The sequence below is a fragment of the Lactuca saligna genome, chromosome 9 (genome assembly GCF_052625555.1).
Source record: "Lactuca saligna cultivar CGN05327 chromosome 9, ASM5262555v1, whole genome shotgun sequence".
NCBI lineage: Eukaryota > Viridiplantae > Streptophyta > Magnoliopsida > Asterales > Asteraceae > Lactuca > Lactuca saligna.
The window spans coordinates 131,914,485-131,935,131 of NC_136425.1; the positions used below are offsets into that span (position 1 = coordinate 131,914,485).

The following is a 20,647-nucleotide window of genomic DNA, read 5'->3' on the forward strand; positions in this document are numbered from 1 at the left end:
AATGATTGTTGGATATCACAGGTAAGCTCGGGGATGTATGGTCAGTCTTGGGAGTGGCATAGCCTAATCAACTGTGCTGATCCGAGGAGTGATTTGCACATGCCCAAGAATGGTTGTGATATATATGGCAACAAGTCTAAAAACTTACCAACACTACCACAATGAGAACATTAGAACCAAACATAAAATTCAAAATACTATAGGAGTATTTTGTAATATCATAACTTATATGAAAACTAAATAGATCCTTAATAATAGGTGTATAGTTACTAAGTGGATACTCTAAAGTTATATATAACTTAGATATCATAGACTTAGAATCTGTGGTCATTTCCTTACTTCCTTTTCCTTGTTTGGATGTGGACTTAGGGTAGGATCACTTATTCGAAGGTCTATCATATCTTGTTATATGTAATTTGTGTGCATTATGTCATTATAGAAGTCACTAATAAGGATCACCCCTATAAGTAATTAGTTATAGAGTAGACGCCTAGTAATAATCTCTTCCACTCCTATTCTCACATGTACAACACAGTAAGATCTTACTTACCGGATGACCCCTACTTTCCCAACCCGAACCCGAGGAATGGTGAATGGTTATGAGAAGAATCGGAAGTGGAACCGGAGGTAATCAATCCTCCATGCATAGCAAGGGTTTCTGCGAATTGTTTCGACTAAATCGAACCTGTGTCCCGTTGGGCAACCATGAGCGAGGATTGAAGTTGACAACAAGGACAGAAACCACCATGTGGAGACCAACGAGGGTGCTATGACCCCAACTACGGGGGACCGACTGACAGGGCCCTCCCAGCAAAGACCCAGAAAATCGCGAACATCGAGGATTTAAAACAGGGAGACTACAAACCAAGTTTGAAAGTTGCATGCTACTACAGAACCAATCATCTCATGTACCTGAGACTCGGAGAAAGACTACGATTTCAGTGGCCAACATTCTTTATAGGACCTTATCGCCGCTCGTGAAGAGGAAAGAGAGTAACAGGGTGGACACACGACATTCAAAGAGAGGATGATTGCAACCAAGTGTCGTTAGGCAAAGTTGCAAGATTCATCGACCTTGCCTCAGGCATCACAAGGGATGGGTAGTCGTGAGTAGAGTTTATACCGCTCACAAGACCTGGTAAATTAGGTTCGTGAGTACGCGTTGGTGCTACTCTATTCTAGGCATAAGCATGACACTGCGATTTGAGCAGTCATACTAATCAAGAGATTCAGTTGCTATCAAAACTTTTCCTTACAATAATCTAGTGAAGACCTACATTTTGGCCAAAACTTTCTCTGAAACCAAAATTTCTAGAATCATATTATCAAAATGGATTTACAGCAGATCCATCAGACTCAAGGGTCTATTAAGTCTTAATCATACCACTAAGCATACATCAAATGGTCGTAAGAAAGGCCTAGCTTGGATCAAATTTCAAGGTTTCACTTGGATACAAAACCTACTAAACTCATGAAATTCATTCATATGGACTTCCTTTATGAATTACATACAAAGCATTCTTAAATCGGAGCATAATACAGAAAAATCTAGTCTAATAACAACCGAATTGTCCTTACTAGTAGGAACTTACCATCTGACCCTTTTTTTTCAAACTTATGACAGGATTATGCCACCAAGGAAAAGACCCAGACCTTCCGGCAGCACAGCACCACCACCTGCAACGCCACCTCCACAATTTGATCCCGCAATATTCCAAGCTGCATTAATAGCAGTCGTGGCAGCTGCAATGTCACAAATTGGTACAAATGGTACAGGTGGTACTGGATCTGGAGCCACAAATTCTAACCATGGGGATAGTACAGGACGCACAAAGGAATGCACTTACAAGGACTTCACAAATGGCAAACCCGATTCTTTCAATGGAAGCGAGGGCGTCATCGCACTAATGCAATGGTTCAAGAGAAGCGAAGCAATCTTCAAAATTTGTGCTTACCCTGAAGCGAGCAAAGTCAAGTACACGGTATTCACCTTCATTGGAAGAGCTCTCACTTGACATGTTTTCTCCCCCCAAAATTTTGTATTCCCCCCCCCCCCCCCCCTAAAAAAAAAAAACTTGAGAAAACATGAAAATGTAGGGGTATGAACTCACCTCGAGCGATTTCAGAAGATGATTGTTGAAGAATTGAAGTGATCAACTCAAGAACACTTGAAGATGCCTTGAGGATTTTCGAGAATCTAACATCAAAGGATGGAGTTTGTGTAAGATATCTATGATTTGAGTAGAAGGAAGTGAAATAATCATATGGAGAATGTTAATACTTACCAAAAGTATAAGAAAAGCTTGGAGTATAGCCTTGAATCTCGAATTTTAGAGGGAGAAAATGAGAGAAAGTGAAGTTTGTTCTTGATGGAGGAATGAGAGGAAATGAAAGAAATGTGAGGAGAGAGGAGGGTTTTCTAACCCTTGACCAATTGTGTGGTTGGAAAAAGGTGGGAAAAGTAGGCTGATGGGGAATAGTGACATGGAGTGGGTTTGGGAGGTTGCTTGTGTCATAGATTAAAGCAAAGTCAACACTCCACCAATAATATCCAACCCACTCTTCTTGGATAAGGATTATACTCTAAAAATGTGATTAATTGGGAAATAAGGGGTTCTATATATTAAAATATGATTTTGGGTGAAAACCCCATGTTAAAATAATTAAAATCGGGCCTAGAACGCAAACTAGTCGAAAACCGGGAAGAAAAAGGCATTACAGCGAGACTCCTTGGATTGGGTCGGAGGTTCGGTCCCTACTGATCAAGGGCTGAAGGCGAAATGATGTGAAACTGCAAGAAGCAAAGAGCAGGTTCGGTCCAAAAGCAACAGGAGTGAAATGGACCGAATGGCAATATGGAGCGAAATAGATCGAGACTCGGGTTCGGCCTTGTGTGAGGTTCGGGCCCGAAAGGGAGGGTTCGGGTCTACGAGCTTCGGTCCGAAGGGAGGTTTGCTTCTGACAAGTTCGGTTCCTTAAGAGGGTTCGGCTCCTTAAGAGGGGTTTCGGGTCCTTAAGCCTATTTTACTCGTTTTTACCCCGTTTTAAGCCGTTTTTTACCCGGTTAAGGGTCGGGATGGCCCGAAAGACTATAAAAAGTTTAAGGAACTTTTGAGAGAGATTTGGGAGAGATTTCACATACTTGGAGAGATTTCTCATACAAAGAGAGATTTGGGAGAGATTTCACATACTTAGAGAGATTTGGGAGAGATTTCACATACAAAGAGAGATTTGTGAGAGATTTGACGTTCTTGGAGAGATTTCTCATACAAAGAGAGATTTGGGAGAGATTTCACATTCTTGGAGAGATTCCACATACAAAGAGATAGAGTGAAAACGATTGAGAGAGGTTTCGTGTGTGACATTTGTGAGTGTCCGGCTTCGCAACGCAAGGTCCGTAAGCCCTGTTAAGCCATGTTTAAGGGTCTTACACACTCCCGATGAGTATACAACATTGTTTTATCGGTTTGCTTCATTACTTACCACAGTTTTAGTTTAGGGAAATCTAGATGTACGTACTTTTCAATTTATGACTTCTTATAAGAATAGCGAGTGGTATAGTATTTACCTAACATAAGCCATAGTACACAAGGGTTAGTTGAGTTGATCGATTTGACTTGTTGACTTTATTTGACTTTGACTTGACCAGAATTTGACGGTTGTCACATCATCCCCCCGTTAGAGGGAATTTCATCCCGAAATTTGCACTTTGAATGGGGATCCAAGAATTCGGAGGAAAGATGGGGGAAACACAAATTCTAAGGAACAACTCGCCTGATGTCACATGACGACCTTGGAAGTTCTTATTGTTTATGCTCTCAGTTTAATCCTTGGCATTACTAATATGAATGTTTTATGACGTAGTTAGCGAGTTTCATCATTACGAATGTTTCACAAATTGTGATGAAATTTGTATTATAAATCCTACCAATTCCTTTATAACTGTCTGGTGTATACTAGTCGCATATCATTAAGATTGCAAGGGCATTCAGATAGGTGACCATGCCTTAAGCCCACAACCAAACAAAGAACAGGGAATGAGGTGGAATCATGCATTCTAAGTCCATAGAATCTTAATGATATATGACCATAATGTTTACACTAGCCATCATAGACATACTAGTAAAAACCTTGTGTTTTTATATACGTGATAAGACTTATCTGAGTTTTTTCGTGTTCTCGAGAGTCATGCTCGATATACTTTAATCGATGCTAGATTTAGCATATAAAGAAATTTAGAATTTAAACATCGATGTTAGAAACACATACTGATATTTTGCGGGCTGTTCCGGGGTGGTCTCTCCTTCGGTGATCGCAAGCACCCTTCCACCATCACTGGCATCTCTTGTTCTTGGGCAATCCCTTTTAAAGTGTCCCATTTCTCCACACTTGTATCAGGCTGGGCTTAGTCCAAAGCCAGGGACCTCGTTGATAGGTCTTGCTGGTAGCTTACAGAAACGGACAGTGTGCCCCTCTCTGTCGTAATTTTTGCAATGCATCTTCTGGCAAGCCCCAGTGTGATGGAAGTTACAATTGTTGCATTTCGGAACGGTTCAAGCGTATTGTTTCATGGGAGTTGGCGGGGTGAGGGTTGTGGCAGCATGAAAAGCAAAAATATGTTGCTTCTTAGTGAAGTCCTGGGCTGGTTGGTCCTTCTTGTTGTCCCAAAACTTCCTTTTGTTGTTCCTTCCTCTTGCTTGGTTAAGGGTGGTTATCATAGTGTCATGGCTGGCACGATGGTCAATGAGTTGTTGTGCCAACTCCTTGGCGCTATCGAAGGTAGTTGGTATTGAGGCCAACACACTATCTTGAGTTTCTGGGGACAATCCCCAGAGGTATCGCTCCAACTTTTTGTCTTCCGGGGTGACCATAGCAGGAAAAAGGAGTGCTACATCACAGATTCGGTTTGTGTAAGTTGTAAGGTCGGAGCCTGTCATTTTGAGATTCCACAGTTCAAACACCAAGAACATAACTAAAGTTTTCTCAAGTTTTTAGTGGATTAATACAAGTTAAAACACCAAGAACATAACTAAAGTTTTCTAACAGCTTTCATCAGAAAAGTCGGACTCCATTCACGGACTTTTTTGGACAAATTAAACATTTTAGTTTTCAAAACTATTTTATGTGCAAGTAGTTCCAGTTCTTAGCTTTAAAATGACTACTAGCACATCTCCACACGATGTTTCTACAATTTTTGGTGATTTTTACAGAACAGCCTATCTTTTCAAACACACATCCGGACCAGTCTGTGAATATGAGCATTTTAATACAAGTTAAAGGCTTCCAAAAATCATGATAAAAATTATGAGTAATCTAGACACATTTTAGGAACTCTCAGAATTTACGGATTTAGTTTTCGACTTTGTATGATTTTTTTATGACTTTTATAAAACAACGTAGAAAGGTTAAAAACTAGTTATCATCTTATAACTTCCAAAACACTTTGTAAAATGTTGAGCAAAGTGTTAAATCTTTGATGATTTCATATTTTACATGTATTTCTTGTAGTGGTATAATTATATAATAGAAAATACTCACTGAATTTGTAAGAATCCTCCATCATTACCATTAGTACAAAACAAAGCAAGATAAACATAGCTATATTGTGCTATACATTCAACTTACATAGAAAAGGGTTCTTATACACCACAAACAAACATACTAAACTATAATAGGTATAGTTAGGTTGCGTGTTCATTTCAAACATTTTGATAAACTATAATAGGTGTAGTTTATGATCATTTACATTAAAAAAAGGTTTTCATACGGAAAGGGGGTACAAATACAAAGTACCGGTTTTATAAAAAATGGGGTACAGATACAAAGTACCGGGTTTATACAAAAAGGGGTACGTTACAAAGTACCGGGTTTTCATATAAGTGGGGTACGAATACAAAGTACCGGGTTTTTTATACAAAAAGGTTTTCACACAAAAAGGGTACATTACAAAGTATCGGGTTTTCATATATATGGGGTACGAATACAAAGTGCTGGGTTTAAATCAAAAGGGGTACATTACAAAGTACCGGGTATTCATATAAATGGGGTACGAATACAAAGTACCGGGTTTTTATACAAAAGGGGGTACAGATACAAAGTACCAAGTTTTTATACAAAAAGGGGTACATATACAAAGTACCTGGTTTTTATACAAAAAGGGGTACAAATACAAAGTACCAGGTTCACATAAAATAGTTATTATGATATTAAAACTATACTTCATCTAGAATTGTTAGACTTCAACTATAATTGCTAAGTATATATGCTAGAGTTATATAAGAATCTAGTCACAATCGACTTAGAATTTGTGTGCCCGCCTTATCTCATGTTCCTTGTTTGGATGTGGACCTGGGGCAGACCCATTATATTCAACGGTTTATTTAACTTAATTTTTATATACTTTATATACGCTGAGTGATTATAGAAGGAATCTATGGGTCTTTCTAGGATTTATTATCGCATAACATAGAAGCATCCATTTCATACATAATGAGGAAAATATTGGATTTTCTGGAAATCAAACTCTATCGCTTTTACAAGGAAAACGGTTTCTTCCTAAAACAAAACTCTTATGAACTCACCAACTTAATTGTTGACACTTTTTCAAAACTACTTGTATTCTCAAGAAATCAGTGAAATAGGGAAACATCAGCGCTTTGAGGATGGGACGTTAAATCGTCAAACAATCTATTTTGTCATCATAATGTAATTGATTTTGAAACATGTAAACATATACTTTGGTATAACTTTTTCAATTATATTTATGATGGTTTTATTTACTTTGAGCACTATTATACTCGTTGTTGTGATACTATACATGAAGTCCGCCACCCCCGGACGTTTCCACCATCCTTGGTTTGGGGGTGTGACAGCATAGTACTCCTTGCAAAGATACTTTTATGCCTTGATACAAGAAATGATCTGAAGGTTCATTCTGAGTTTGTCACCGTAGATGATAAGAGTTTTGTTATTCGGAAAATTTAAGCGAATGGCTCTTTCATAACATAGGATGTCAGCATGGTTAGAGCACAACCAGTCCATACCAATAACGATGTCAAAACTTTTGATAGAGACCAGCATAACGTCTATTGGGAAAGAGAAGTTATTAAAGGTAAGGGTACATCCTATGTATATGTTGTTAGTATATTTGGATTTCCTATTGGCCATTTCTACTGTGAAGTTCCATTTAGTGGTTGGCATTTTTGTTTTAGTAGGTGCTCAAAATTATGGCTCACGAAGCTCTTCTCAACACCACAATCAAATAGAATGCATGCATAAGTATTGTTGAGAAGAAATGTACCCATGACCACTGTAGGGTCCGCCACAGCCTCTTCGTGACCAATGCCGGTATTCTTCCAACTCCCCTAACATTTCTAGCTTTCGTATAATCTCTTTTGAAATGTCCAACTTCCCCGCATTCATAACACGCTTGACCTACTCCAGCGGTAGGTACTTGGTTAATCCGTTGGGGTGGTGATCTATAGAATCGGGTAGTATGCCCTTTTCTATTGTAGTTTCAACAGTGCATTTCTCGGCAATTTCCATTGTGGTGGAAATTACGCTTGTTGCATTTATGAATTTTACCAGCATAAGGCTTAGCTAGTGTGGGGTTAGCAAAAACAGCAGTAGGTACAGTAGCAGCATGGACTGCCACTAATTGTTGCTTTTTCGAGGGCTCCTGAGAAGATTGGCCCTTTCTTTTATTCCAATTTTTCTTCTTGCTGCTGTTGTTGTTGTTGTTATTGTTGTTGTTGTTGTTTCCCTTGGGTTGTTCTGGAGCAGTAACCACATAGTTTTAATGAGCTCCATGGTCAATAAGTGACTATGCCAACTCTTTAGCACTGTCAAAGGTAATAGGTCTAGAAGCAATGACACTTCCTTTAATCTGAGGTGACAGTCCCCAGATGTACCTTTCATTCTTTTTTCTCTCTAGATCAACCATATCTGGACATAGGACCGCTAAGTTGTTCAACCTATTAGTGTAGGTTGTTATGTCTGAACCAACCATAGTGAGACCCCAGAGTTCTTGTTCGAGTTTCTGTATTTCACCCCACGGATAGTATTCCCGCATCAATATTGACTTCAGGTTCTCCCAACTTATCGAGTTAGCCACTACTAAAGTTAGTGACTTAACATGGCCATTCCACCATGTTTGAGCTCTATCAGCAAAGGTACAAGCAACGAATTTAACCTTGCTGCTTTTCGGAAAGGAGCAGCTTTCGAAGACTGCCTCTGTTTTCTCAATCCATTGTCTTAAGGCCATAACTCCCCTAGTCCCGTTAATGGTCCTGGGTTTGGCGTTTGTAAAGTCCTTATAGGTACACTCCCGATGGTACCCGTAACTTTCACCCTGATTGGAGGGGTGTGTGCCACTCCATTATCCACTTACAACAGTGGTGGTTATATGTGGCATAGTAGTAGCAACAGTTGTAGTGACCGCCGCCTGAAACGTGGCAGAGTCAAATTGAGGAGGTGGTGTTGGCGCTTCATTAACATTGACACACCTTATGTTTCTATGTGGAGACATTTTTCACTTTAAGAAATAAAAGATGAAGAGACAGTTAGATATAAAAAATGAACATGAATTTGATATCTCTGAACTAAAACACTTAGTTCAATATGAATCTTGTAAAGAATTGGTAATAGAAGTGTACTACAAGTACAACTTGCAACTGGATAATATGAATTTAAGTGGTTATTTTTCGAAGAGTATAAAAATTGATGTCAATTGTATTAGCAAGATATGTACATAGTGTTTGGAAAATTTGACCTTAAAGCAGGTCTATAATATACCCAAATACTAGGAAAACATTGACATCAAACCAACTAGTCATCTCGAGCTCTTCCCCTTCGAATCAAAAATACCTGAAACATAAATTGAAAAACATAAGCACAACGCTTAGTGAGTTCTTCAAAATAACACATACCATACATATCAAACATATAACGGTGCCAACCCATCATCAGATTGCGCCCGACATTGAGCCTCACTCGAAACATGTCTGTTAGCCATCAGGCCCACCTCGAAACGGGCCCTGTCCGATATACATAAAACACATAAGAACATGCAAGAATCACATATATAAATACCATACAATATAGTCATTAGGCCCTTCCCAGCATCGAGCCCTGTCCAGTATACATATAAGATATCATACATGCCAAAGTTACACGGAAAACTAGCATCCTAATCATAATAAACTATGGGTTGGCATTGGTGTCTTCAACTCGCCAAGAATAGTGAGGAAACTCACCTCAATCTACTGAATCTATCGAATAAAATCTCATACTACTAATCCAGAAAAATCCCCATGCTAATACCATCAAATAATATCCATTTAACACTTGGTCCACAATCCAAAACTGGAATCCAATTCTGAAGTCCAACCCTCAAGGTAAAAATCCATTTTATCCTTTCCGTACTTGGCCTAAAATCCAAGGCCCAATCCTATTAGTCTAACAAGCCCAATAAGGCCCAACTTCCTAGTTGGACCCAAAACTCATCATGGGACAAATCCAAGGTAGCACATGTAATGCCCGTAGATCCGGGCTAGTCAATTTAGAGATGAAAAGCGTCAAAAAAAACTTTTTGATTGAAGAGTGTGTATAATGAATAATCATAACCAAGTTGTAGTATATGTCACAAGGTTTCCGTGCATATAAAGAACGCTGATATCTGAGATATAACGAACAAGTTATGACTTGTCGAAGTTTCGCGACTGAACCGGCACGACACGGGGTGACGTAAATAGTGAATTTACATTAGAGCGATATTTGGAATTAGTGATCTAAATGAAAGTCGTAGAATATGTTAAACCGAGAGCATGCATGAAAAGAACACCCAAATCTGACTTCGTATGAGGAAGTTATGATTTTTCGAAGTTTCGACTTAGCAGTGTACAACCCGAAGTTCGAATTTTAGATCGAGCGATATTTAGCCGAAACAATCTAAATGAAAATTGAAGATCTCATCGATAGAAGCCCAACAGTGAAAAGACAGACGAAAACGAAGTTCAAATGAAAGAGTTATGAATTTCGAACGAAGTTTTCCTGTCTCAGCCTACTAAAAATAATATAATAAAAATAAAGTCAAAATTAGCAAATAGAGTCTAAACGAGAGTTGTAGAGCATAATCTCGCCTACACGTGGATATAAATCACGTCGAAAACGGAGCTCGTATGTGAAAGTTATGAATTTCTGAAGTTCGGGGCGTGAACCCCTAGGCTGTGTCAGAGCTCACGAGGTGAGCATTAGTGGCTCACGAGGTAAGTAGATGATGGACATCTTGATGAACGCAATGACATATCGTGCTCACGAGGTGAGCATATGTAGCTCACGAGGTGAGCATATTTGGCTCACGAGGTGAACCTAGTATTTTTGTCCTATAAATAGAATTCAAGGGGAAGCCAAGTTTGGATGCTCATCTCTTACTCTCCCATTCCCGATACTCTCTCTAAGCCCTATTTTAACCCCCCTAAGCACCGGTATCATCCCGAGACCTGAAGCAAGTCCCGAAGCTCGAAGATCCCGAGAAGTAAAATTCTCGAGCCGCTGCGTGAAGCCCGGTGTTTGTGAAGATCTCCCGGTTTCACCGAAGAATACTATTTTTACAAGCCATAGTGCTGTCCGAGCATCGTCTAATCAAGTGAGTGTATAGTCCCTTTCATAAACACGATTTTAGTACAAGTATTGATTGAATGTATTAAGTATATGTTTGGTGTGAGTGTATAGTCCCTTTCATAAACACGATTTTAATACAAGTATTGTTTGAATATATTAAGTATATGTTTGGTGTGAGTGTGTAGTTACTTTCTTCTAACACATAGATATGAAGTATTTGCTATGAAATATGTGTTATCTGTTTATATATTGTTTGTTTATTTGAGATGTATGGTGGATGAATGTTTTATACAGGATTGTATATGATTTAAACTATATATGTAATTTATATATACAAATATGTTGGGTAGAACATAGGTAGATGGAATATTTGGTGTGTGATGAGAGATGGTTTGAGTAAATGATGCGTGTATAGGCTTGATCTAGTGAGTAGGGTAGTGTTTAGGTAAATTAAGCTAGAATAACAACCACAAATATACGGAATGCAAAGGATAGATTTGATAAACAAACTAGACCTATAGCTTGTAAATCTGAAGACAAACTAAGACCTATTAGTTTGAATTCGATCAACTCAAGGATCACGTCCAAAAGATGATAATTTGTGAACTATGACAATAATTCAAAGTGAAAATAAGGGTTCTTTGATTAAAATTCGTGCATTATCTTTCCCATGCATAAACTTGGCTTTATATGAAGCCTTTATTACAAACTTGGTGGTTACAAGCCAACCAACCAATTATTCATTAAAACTAGTAAATGAAATTTAAGGAAACTCTTGAAATAACACAAAAAAAACGTCCAAGACACTTGAGGATGAAGAAAAAAACATCTATGCTTCATTAAGGAGCCATAAGAAGCATTAATGAGCCATCAGAAGCGTTAAAGTGTAACCCTAATCCACCAAAGAGTGATAAAAACGGCTAGGAGGCTTTATGAAGTAAAAAGTAACGGTTTTAGCACTTATGAAGCCTTAAAAATGTTTCCCTAGGCTTCATGCAACCCTAATTCAATTTGTGGGTTACCATGCACAACCCAACCATTGAGCCCAAACCACCTTCTAGCCCACTAGTAATCACTACACCATCACATTTTTGGTTTTCATGATCCATGCATGGATCATCCCCTCCCCCTTTGAAAGGAATTGACCTCAATTCATCAAGTCCATCATCATCAAGATAAGGTGAAAGATATCCCACATTAAAGGTACCATGCAGTCCATGGTCTCCTCCTAAATCTACCTTATAAGCATTATCATTGACACGTGACACCACTTTATAAGGACCTTTGGCTCTGGGCATTAACTTGGTTTTCCTTTTGTTAGGAAAACGTTCTTTCCTCATATGCACCTAGACCAAGTCACCATCTTGAAAGACACGTGGTTTCCTATGCGTGTTTGACTTCTGTTTGTACAACTCATTCACAATTTCAATCTTCTCACGAACTTGTTGGTGTAGTTTCATCATGGCCTTCAACTTGTCATTAGCATCCTTGTGAACCAATTCATCCTTTAGCAATGGAATCAAATCCAAAGGCATGTAAGGATTCACACCATACACTACTTCAAAAGGAGAATGACCTGTTGCATAAGTAGGAGAACGATTATAGGCAAATTCAGCATGTGCAAGTTTGATGTCCCAATCTTTTTGAGTTTTGCTAACCAACTCTCTCAACAAAGTACCCAAAGTTCTATTAGTCACCTCCGTTTGCCCATCCGTTTGTGGATGATGGGATGTACTAAAAAGTAAATTAGTACCCACTTTCCTCCATAAAGTGTTCCAAAAGTAATTTAGAAACTTGGAATCCTTATCAGAAACAATTATTTTAGGAATACCATGCAAACGAACCACCTCTTTAAAGTACAAATCAGCCACATTAGATGCATCATTGGTTTTATGACATGGCACAAAGTGAGCCATTTTTGGAAACCTATCCACCACCACCGTAATGGAATCCTTCCCCCTTTGAGTTCTAGGAAAAGCCATAATGAAATCCATGGACACATCTTCCCAAGGACGAATAGGAACCGGCAAAGGAGTGTAAACACCATGCTTGAAAGTGTTTTCTCCATGTGACATGTAACACACTTGCCCACTATGTTGGTTACATCCCCCAACATTTTTGGCCAAAAGAAATGTTCTTTAAGCACCTCCAAAGTTTTGGTAATGCCAAAATGACCAGCCAAACCACCGGCATGAGCTTCATGAATAAGCAACTCCCGTATTACATGTTTTGGGACACAAAGGCAATTGCCTTTGAATAGAAAGCCATCTTGAATCACAAATTCACCATTAGGGCCACCTGTACATTTCAAAAACATATCTCCAAAGTCCATATCATATTGATAATGGTCCTTTAGAGTTTCAAATCCTAAGAAACGAACATCCAAAGTCACCAATAATGAGTAACGCCTCGAGAGTGCATCAACCACCAAATTGCTTTTGCCATCCTTGTATTTTCATGAAAAATGAAAGGATTGCAAGAACTCCACCCACTTTACATGTCTTGTGCTCAACTTTTGTTGCCCATTGATGTACTTCAAGGATTCATGATCATAATGCAAAATAAAATGATTTGCACGCAAATAATGACTCCAATGATCTAATCATAAGTGCAATAATTCAAAACGAGCACCACCCAACTTTTTAGAAAAATAAGCAATAGGACGTTTGGATTGGATCAAAATAGCCCCAATACCAACTCCACTTGCGTCACACTCCACTTCAAATGGTTGAGAAAAATCTGGAAGAGCCAAAATAGGAGCATCACACAACAATGCCTTGAGTTTCTCAAACGCCTTTTGAGCTTCTTCCCCCCATGCAAAAACTCCTTTCTTCAAACAACCTGTTATGGGACTTACAATGGTACTAAAATCATGAACAAATATTCTATAGAAAGAAGCAAGACCATGAAATGATCTAACTTCAGAAATGTTAGTAGGAATAGGCCATGACTTGATTGCTTTAGTTTTGGATGGGTATACGGACACGTCATTTCTTGACACCACAAAACCCAAAAATCCCACTTCTTCAACCAAAAACCAACATTTTTCTTGCTTCCCATAGAGCTTTTGAGCTCTAAGCGTCTCGAAAACCTGTTTTAAGTGCACCAAATGATCCTCCAAGCTCTTGCTATATACCAAGATATCATCAAGGTACACCACCACAAACCTGCCCAAAAAAGATTTTAGCACTTCATTCATTAGTCGCATCAAAAGTGCTAGGTGCATTAGTTAGACCAAAAGGCATCACGGTCCATTCATACAAGCCATGTTTAGTTTCAAAGGCTGTTTTCCATTCATCCCCTTCACGCATACGAATTTGATGGTAACCACTTCTCAAATCAATTTTTGAGAACACAATAGAACCATGCAACTCGTCTAACAAATCATCAACTCTAGGAATAGGAAATCGGTATTTTATGGTAATGTTATTAACAACCCTAGTATCAACACACATCCTCCAAGAACCATCTTTTTTTGGAACCAACAAAACTGGAACTGCACAAGGACTTAGGCTTTCACGAACATAACCCATTTTCATGAGTTCATCAATTTGTTTTTGCAAATCCTTTGTCACCTCCGAATTACATCTATAGGCAGCTTTATTAGGCAAAGGGGCACCCGAAATAAGGTCAATTTGGTGTTCGATACCACGGATTTGAGCCAAACCTGGTGGTAATTCGCTTGGAAACACATCTTGAAACTCTAAAAGCAAATCAACAATAGCGTTTTCTCCATGCACCATCTTCTCCACCTTTGCATGCTCTTTGGGACAAGCATGTAAATCACATCACCTTTGTCAAGAACTTGCTCCACCTCCCTTTCACTAGCAAACACAGAAAGATTAGGTTTTTTAACTTGTTTAGAATTCATGGACCTTATCGACGTTGGGGACATGGGTTTTAACACAATTTTTTTTGTTGCGTTTTAACTCATATTCATTGCTCCTCCCTCTATGTAACAGGTCCCTATCAAATTGCCAAGGACGCCCCAACAAAATATGACATGCATCCATAGGAATAACATCACATAACACTTCGTCTTCATAAGACCCCATAGTTAGACCAACTCTAACCTGTTTTGTCACATTTATTTTGCTTCCATCATCCAACCAATGAAGAACATATGGTTCTGGATGGTTTGTAGTAGACAAACCCAACTTGGTCACCATTTCATTAGAAGCAACATTAGTACAACTTCCACCATCAATAATCAAACTACACCACTTGTCTCTAACCAAACATTTGGTGTGAAACAATTGGTCTCGTTGATCCATATCAGCCACAATTTGAACCCCTTGAGTTTTAAGGGTTCTAAGCACCAAAACTGTATCATACACCGTTGCTTCATACTCTACCTCCTCCTCTTCTTCCTCTTCTTTTTGTATATCATGAAAAATACCCGCCAACCTCTCTTCTTCCTCCAACTCTTCACGACATTCAACAGCCTCCCTTAAAGTCACCACCCTTTTGTTTGGACAAGCATTTTTGTAATGACCAAAACCTTGACACTTGAAACATCTAATTTTCGCCAAACTAGTTTCTTTGGTACCACTAGTAAGTTTAGGAGCAACGGGAACATTACTAGAACCAGAAGGAGTAGAAACATAATTTTGTCTATTGCTAGACTCGGGCTTGGACCATGACTTTGACTTGGGACTTTCGAGACTTGAACTTGAACTCCCACCATAACGTGCTTTGGCTTGCCCCTCCAACTTCAAACACAAACCACAAAGAGTTCCAAAATCAGCATAAGGATACAACTCCACAACATTGGCAATGTTGTAGTTCAACCCTTTTAGAAAACGAGTCATTTTTTGTTTTTCAATTTCTTCAATATCCCCCATCAAGGACAACTTCTCAAATTCATCAATGTATTCTCCAACACTCATTTTTCCTTGCCTCAAATCAGCAATCTTCTTGTAAGTGGCAATTCTATGAGTAGAAGGAACATATCTCTTTCTTAGCTTTCGTTTTAGAGAAAGCCAAGAACAAATTTTTTCTTTGCCTTCACGGGTTCTCTTGGCCTTAAGCCCTTCAAACCATAATGAAGCACCAACGCTTAGCTTGAGAATGGCATACTTGCAACTTTTTTCGTCATCCACTTCCTTGAACTCAAACATTCTTTCAATCTTCCTTTCCTACTCCAAGTAGCGTTCAGGATCGGTTCCACCAACAAATTCAGGCAATTCAGACACCTTGAATTCTTCCACAACCCTATGTTCACCACGGCGGGGTTGCCTTCGATTTACACCTTCTTGGATGTTTCTCAATGCTTCTCAAAGATTTTCTAGGAACTCCGAATCATCAAAATCCATTCTGCGCTCTGATACCACTCATGATGCGTGTATGGGCTTGATTTAGTGAGTAGGGTAGTGTTTAGGTAAATTAAGCTAGAATAACAACCACAAATATATGGGATGAAAAGGATATATTTGATAAACAAACTAGACCTATAGCTTGTAAATCTGAAGACAAACTAAGACCTATTAGTTTGAATTCGATCAACTCAAGGATCACGTCCAAAAGATGATAATTTGTGAACTATAGCAATAATTCAAAGTGAAAATAAGGGTTCTTTGATTAAAATTAGTGCATTATCTTTCCCATGAATAAACTTGGCTTTATATGAAGCCTTTATTACAAACTTGGTGGTTACAAGACAACCAACCAGTTATTCATTAAAACTAGTAAATGAAATTTAAGGAAACTCTTGAAATAACACAAAAAAAACGTCCAAGACACTTGAGGATGAAGAAAAAAACATCTATGCTTCATTAAGGAGCCATAAGAAGCATTAATGAGCCATTAGAAGCATTAAAGTGTAACCCTAATCCACCAAAGAGTGATAAAACGGATAGGAGGCTTTATGAAGTAAAAAGTAACGGTTTTAGCACTTATGAAGCCTTAAAAAATGTTGCCCTAGACTTCATGCAACCCTAATTCAATTTGTGGGTTACCATGCACAACCCAACCATTGAGCCCAAACCACCTTCTAGCCCACTAGTAATCACTACTCCATCACATTTTTGGCTTTCATGATCCATGCATGGATCAGTAAACCCTGGTGACTATGAGATGTAGTGCCTATTAGATAAACCCTGGAGACGATGTGACTTCGTGCCTATTAAAGTGAACCTTGATGACTATGGAGTTAGCGCCTGTTAAAGTGAACCTTGGTGAATATGAAGTTAGCGCCTGTTAAAGTGAACCTTGGTGACTATGGAGTTAGCGTCTGTTAAGTGAACCTTGGTGACTATGGAGTTAGCGCCAGATAGCTATGGATTTAGTACCTGATACATAAAGTTTAGTAGCAATGGACTTCATGCCAATTCCTTAGGAAAATCCTTAGGAATGAAGGAAGGAAGGATAGTCGATTCTTAGGGTAAAACCTTAAGAAATAAAGAAGATAATGGGATGGGTAATTGGGTTGATTATTTGATGATTAAATATAATAAATATATTATTATGGGTTGAAAACCCTATATGATCACCAGGCTCCCAAGTCTGATCCACTCAGTTTTCTTTACATTACAGGTAATGGCACAAGGGTATAAGTTGGAGGACTTGACGAAAGATTTTGGATTATAGATCAGTAGTTGTAAATAACTGTTGTAAGGTCTATTTTATACTGTTTATGCTTTTGGTCTGTATCAGAACATGACATCCTGAGATTTTTTTATTTAATGAAAATACATTTCTTTAAAGAAATACTTTGATAAATTCTTATCATATTTTGTTTTGGGAACAAATTACGCAACTATTTTCTTTAAAAGATTAGTTTGATTTTAAAACCAAGCATAAACAAATCGGCCTTTTCTGGCCGTGAAACTGGGGATGTCACAGCACAAGGCCTTATAATTCTCCAAAAACAAAGTACTATTGGCCCAACAAGGCCCAAACCCTGAAAGTCCAAAAAATAGCCCATTATACAAAAGTTAACAAAAGTCAAACTACTGAGTATACTTGTTGTACTCAGACTTACAGTTAATGTACTCCTTTCGGGGCCTTTACATGTCGTGTACGAGCTAGGTATGCCCCGTGTACTCCACAAACGACCAACCCAACCCATTAAGCACTTAATCTATTAAGCCATCACATCCAAGTGTTAGATCTAGTCCTAAATGGTGACTTAACACATAAAGTTGGAAACTTTACACCAATGCATACTTAATGGGACCCAAAACCCAAAGAGAACCATAATAAGGATCCTAACACATGCATGGGCCAACATAACTCATAAAGATTGCATTTTTATGGACAACGGACCTCAAAGGTGCTAAGATCTAACATCCATTACTTCTGGAGTATACCATAATCTCAAATATGACTTAAAGGACCCAAAAATGCACAAATAACACCCTAAATTGGATCTAGTGTAAGGAAACATCAAGTTAAGCGCTTTATACCTCAAATAACTTACAAATGTGAAGTTGATTATGGATTTATAAGCTCAAGCCACTCCAAAGAAACCACTAATTGTTCTTCTTCCTTCAAATCACTAAAAACACCACCAAAACTCACTTCGAAGCTCCAATCTCAGAAATGGCAATTAGGGTGTCGAACTTAGGGTATAGAGAGATGGAAGCTGGTCATAAGATGCACCCACATGAACATAAGTTTCTTAAATAGGGCACAAACCCTAGAAATTAGGGTTTTCCATTGCTTAATTTACGCCCAATGTACTTCTACGTACACCCAGCATACGAGGTTGCCTCCACGTCCAACCAACAAGCCAGTTGCTCAATGTACTCCTAGAGTACGCCCCATATACCGAGCTAGAGACTAAAATAAAATGAATTTTTACATTAAGGGTTAAAAAGAAACATACCAATGCACGTGAATGCTAAATAATGAGATTCACAGTTTTGGTTTACGGCCTAAGTTATTAATTGGGTTTATTTGATTGGTTAACACGGGGATTTTCCAGATCACCAGTCTGAGCTTTTATTTAAGATATTTAGCAGCTTTAGTTAAGTTTCCTCACTGTGCTTGGCCGGTCGAAGGTACCAATTCCGAACCATGATTTATTATGATTAGGATGCTACTTGTCTATGTGACTATGCATGTGTAGTTTGAGATACGCATATCGGGGCGACCCGATGCCAAGCGAGGTCTGATGAGTGTATTATATGCTATTTATCTTAGTGATTCTTGCATGTTTTTTATGTATCTGTATGAATGTCAAGCGAGGCCCGATGCTAAGCGAAGCCCATCGCATATTATTGATGGTTTTGTTCCGAGTGGGCTCGACACCGGGCGAGGCTTGATAGGTGTTCGACATGGTCTATTGTATGTTTGATATGTATGGTACGAGGTATCTTGGGGAACTCACTAAGCTTCATGCTTACAGTTTTTAGTTTATGTTTCAGGCACTTCCAGATTCAAGGTGAAGAGCTTAGGATGATTGCATCGCACACCATATTGTTCTGCATTTTATTTGACTCTAATGTAACTGGATGATTATTGACATACTCTGATTTTATTATGGTTTTTATGAAAACGTTTTGTATGATGGTTGTATTATAATAAAAATGAAATTTTTTGTTGTAAAATTTGGGACGTTATAGATTTATGTTTAATCTTGTATACCCACCTACAACCTATAAATTTTCTATCGGGGGAAAATCAGTAGTTATCCAAGTTTGGTTTCTTTACAAAGCATCTATTTCCTCAATCATGTCCTTGACCTAATTTGGATCATTAGCAGCCTCAAAATATGACTCAGGTTCAAGAGCCTTATTTAAATTTGAAACAAAACACTTACTTTCAGAATCAAGAAAGGAATAACTAACATTTCTTTCTATATGATATTTATACTTTCCTTCTATTTTATAATCATTAAACTTTTGAGGTAATTTAGATACTCTATTAAATCTCCTACTTCCCTTAGAATGTAACTAAAAAAAAACAAGTAAAGAATGGACATTTCCCTCAGAAAGATTGGGAAAATCTAAGCATCCAACTCAGGCTACAAAGAAGTACTTAAGGGAATGCATTCTTGACTCGACCCAATTACACCAAAAAAAGAGGTACCATCCTGGTCAGAACCAATTGCACTAAAAGGGACTAGCACCAACATTTCCACCCTGATTGTTGCTAGTAGAATCTCTCATGAGATGAATATCATCCATTGTATCAGAAACAATCAACTCATCATAAGAAAAGTATTCCAAGGAACACAAGAATTTGACAAATACTCATAAAAAAAGCACCATCAGATGTAGAAACTATTTTGTAAGGAAATACAGATTCATAGAACTTCACATCCTTAGCAAAGAAAGAAGTTCTATTATTAATACTATAAAGCTTATACCTTTTTTCTCATTGGAATAGTCAATTAAAATACATTTCTCAGATGTTTTAGAAAACTTATCAAACACATTAAGTTTAGCAGCAAAACAAAGACAACAAAAAACTCTAATGTTATCAAAATGTGGAGAACATTTATAAACCAATTCAAAAGGTGACTTCCTTTTGAAAACAAAAGAGGGAAGCCTGTTAATTAAAAAACTGTTTATAAGAACAACATCTCCCCAAAATATTTTAGGTAATCCAGATTGAAAAACAAAGACCTTGAAACATTCAAAAAATGCCTATGTTTTCTTTCAACCACACCATTTTGTTGTGGTGTATGAACACAAGACGTTTGATGAATAATTCATTTACTATTAAAAAAGTTTTTCATTCTAAAATTAACAAATGCAATTCCATTGTCAGATCTTACAACTTTAATTTTAATATTGAATTGATTTTCAAGAAACAAATAATTTTTTTTGAAAACAAGTAAACACTTCTTCTTTAGTTTTTAATAGGTAAACCTAAGTAGCTCTAGAGAAATTAGCAACCACAGTTAGAAAAAATCTAAAACCCCCAAAGGCAACAACCTTATAGGGGCCCCCAAACATCAGCATGAATAAGTTCCCCTAAACACTTAGTCTTATGTTCACTTAGAGGAAATGACTCTCTAGTTTGTTTAGCTTTTTGATACACCTCACAAGGAGGAATAAGTTCATTACCAAATTTTAAC

At 38.0% G+C, this 20,647-nt stretch overlaps 1 pseudogene; it reads right to left on the reverse strand.

The window, feature by feature from the left end:
- Positions 1 to 1,615: 1,615 nt before the first annotated feature.
- On the reverse strand, positions 1,616 to 15,740 carry LOC145016718 (uncharacterized; annotated as a pseudogene).
- Between the last annotated feature and the right edge of the window lie 4,907 nt (positions 15,741 to 20,647).